The following is a 2,842-nucleotide window of genomic DNA, read 5'->3' as shown; positions in this document are numbered from 1 at the left end:
AGAACCTGACGACTGTATAAAAGACAAGTGCACTTCTTGCTTTACTATTACTCTGACCGCTCCCCCCCCCCCCTTGTGTCTGCTTTTGCCTGACACGTTTATTTTTTGTTTTTTGTTTTTGTCTTCAGGACTCACTCAGGAATGCTCAGGAGTGCATCAGGCACAGTTGGGGATCATGTCTGGCTGTGCTCAGGGACCAAGTGGTACTGGTGGGGTACACAAAACATGTGCTCTGTTTTGTTGCACATCCCTGACCCCCAAGTTGCATGAATCTAGCCTCCTCCCTGGCTGGCTCTTATTTGCCATCTGAGATCAAGGCTACTTCAAGGACACAGTCCCCCGCTTCTGTTGTACCTTGCCCGGTCACTGGACATTAGATCTGAGTGACCATCTCTTTGATGTCTGGCTTCCTGTGATACTGAGAGCTCCCTGAAAACAAGGAGAAACAGCTTTGTTTGGGGTGGTGGTGGGCTGGGATATGGATTAAAGATCAGGAACACAATCTTTGCACAGGCAAGATCCAGGTTTGCTCCTCTGAAGAGCTGGGTAGCCCCAAACAACCACACAAAAAGACAGCCTTGTTCGGACTGAGTCCCTTCACCCAAGGCATCCCAATGATGTGTAGCAATAAGACCTTTTTTTTTTTATTATTCTGTTCTGTGTTCACTAACGTCCTTTTTAAACATAACTGAAACCAGGATTTTTTGCCGTGTAGGGACATCGGGCACACTCAGCAGTGTTGGGGTTGTTCCTGGCAGTACTAGGAATCCCCCAGGGTCAACTGCATGCAAGGCACGTGCCTTGGCCCCTATACACTACACTTGCAACTTCCGTGGGAGTCCCCCGACCCGCGGGGGTGTGGAGATGAAAGTTGCTAGTTATTAGTGGGTTCACTCGAGCAGAACCGACCTGTAAAGAAGAACTAGAGAAATTAGTAACAGAAGCCTTCAAGACAACGCATGCTGTTCAAAAAGGGAAGTTTATTGTTGGGGGATCAGCTTTTAAGGGCTGAAACACGTCAGGGGTGTTACAAATTTTACACCAATCACAGTTACAAGCATTCATTAGCATAAACTGGGGCAGGTAATAGGGAGGGGCAAAGAGGTAGATCTGAGCATGTTTTACTAAAAGGCATAAGATTCAAACAGAGTTCTTAATAATGTTTGCTAACACAAAGGCAAACTCTATATTTTTCTTTCTGGCTGGATATATTGGGCTGCTCTGAATTACTTTATTTTTGTCTATTTCCTTTGTTCTCAAGGCATGGGCCTTTTGGTCACGTGGGTGACCAGATTAGGAATTACTGAGGTGTCCTATGTCCCAGGTTTCATCAGCTAGGCTCCCCACACTACACTGTCTCTGGCTCTGCTGCCAGGATGTTTTTTCCCTTGGCATGAATTGAACAGGTAGCAGCAAGGGCCTGGTTGTCAGAGCGAGCCTACACTCAGGTATAAAAACTTGCAGCCAGGAACCAGAGTGATAGCATAGCGGATAGGGGGTTTGCTGACCTGGATTCAATCCCTGGCATCTTATGGTCCTGCCAGGAGTAACTCCTGTGCACCTCCTCGTGTGGTCCACCAAACAAACAAAAACCAAACAAACTGGGGCTGGAGTAATAGTACAGTGGGTAGGACATTTGCCCTGCTGTGGCCAACCTGGGACCAACCAGGTTTGATCCTAACACCCTATATGGTCCTCTGAGCCTACCAGGAGTGATTTCTTTCTTTCTTTTCTTTTTCTTTTAATCAATATCTTTATTTAGGCACCATGATTACAAACATGTTTGTAGTTGAGTCCAGGAATGATTTCTGAGCACAGAGCCGTGAGTAACCCGAGTGTGGCTGGGTGTGGCCCCCCACCAAAACAAAACAAAACACCAAATAGACCAAAAAAAAGACAAACTTGCAATGGAATGGACATCTTTGATCATGAGCCTGAAGCAAACTGTATCACCTGGGCCTTTAGCACACAGAGCTCATGAACCTGAAGGTGAAAAGCTCAAATCTTTTTTTTTTTTTTTTTTTTTGGCCCCTGCAGTGCTCAGGGGTTACTCCTGGCTGTCTGCTCAGAAATAGCTCCTGGCAGGCACGGGGGACCCTATGGGACACCGGGATTCGAACCAACCACCTTAGGTCCTGGATCGGCTGCTTGCAAGGCAAACACCGCTGTGCTATCTCTCCAGGCCTAAAAAGCTCAGATCTTAACACACAAAAATGTGTGGAATGTTTTGTTCTTTATTAAATTTTTGTTTTGCTCCTGGCTTGGGGAACCACAACCGGCTGCACTCAGGGGTTCCTCCTGGCTCTATGCTCAGAAATTGCTCCTGGCAGCCTCGGGGAACCATATGGGATTCTGGGATTCAAACCACCATTCTTCTGCATGCAACGCAAATGCCCTACCTTCATGCTATCTCTTCAGCCCTGTTCTTTTTTTTTTTTTTAATTTTATTATTATTATTTTTTTTTTTTTTTTGGATTTTGGGCCACACCCGGTAACGCTCAGGGGTTACTCCTGGCTATGCGCTCAGAAGTTGCTCCTGGCTTGGGGGACCATATGGGACACCGGGGGATCGAACCGCGGTCTGTCCAAGGCTAGCGCAGGCAAGGCAGGCACCTTACCTTTAGCGCCACCGCCCGGCCCCAGCCCTGTTCTTTATTAATTTAATGAAGAGGATATCCAGCACAGTCAGTGGTACTCAGGGGCTTCTCCTAGTGCCCAGTTCGTACTTTGGAGAGACCCCTAGTGGTGCTCAGGGATCTTGTGGGTACCAGGAATTGGACTAGAATCTTCCACATGAAGGGAAAATGTCTTACCCTCTGTACTATCTTTCCATCCCATTACT

Source organism: Suncus etruscus, chromosome 5, assembly GCF_024139225.1.
Source record: "Suncus etruscus isolate mSunEtr1 chromosome 5, mSunEtr1.pri.cur, whole genome shotgun sequence".
Classification (NCBI taxonomy): domain Eukaryota; kingdom Metazoa; phylum Chordata; class Mammalia; order Eulipotyphla; family Soricidae; genus Suncus; species Suncus etruscus.
Note: the sequence above shows the minus strand (reverse complement) of the source record.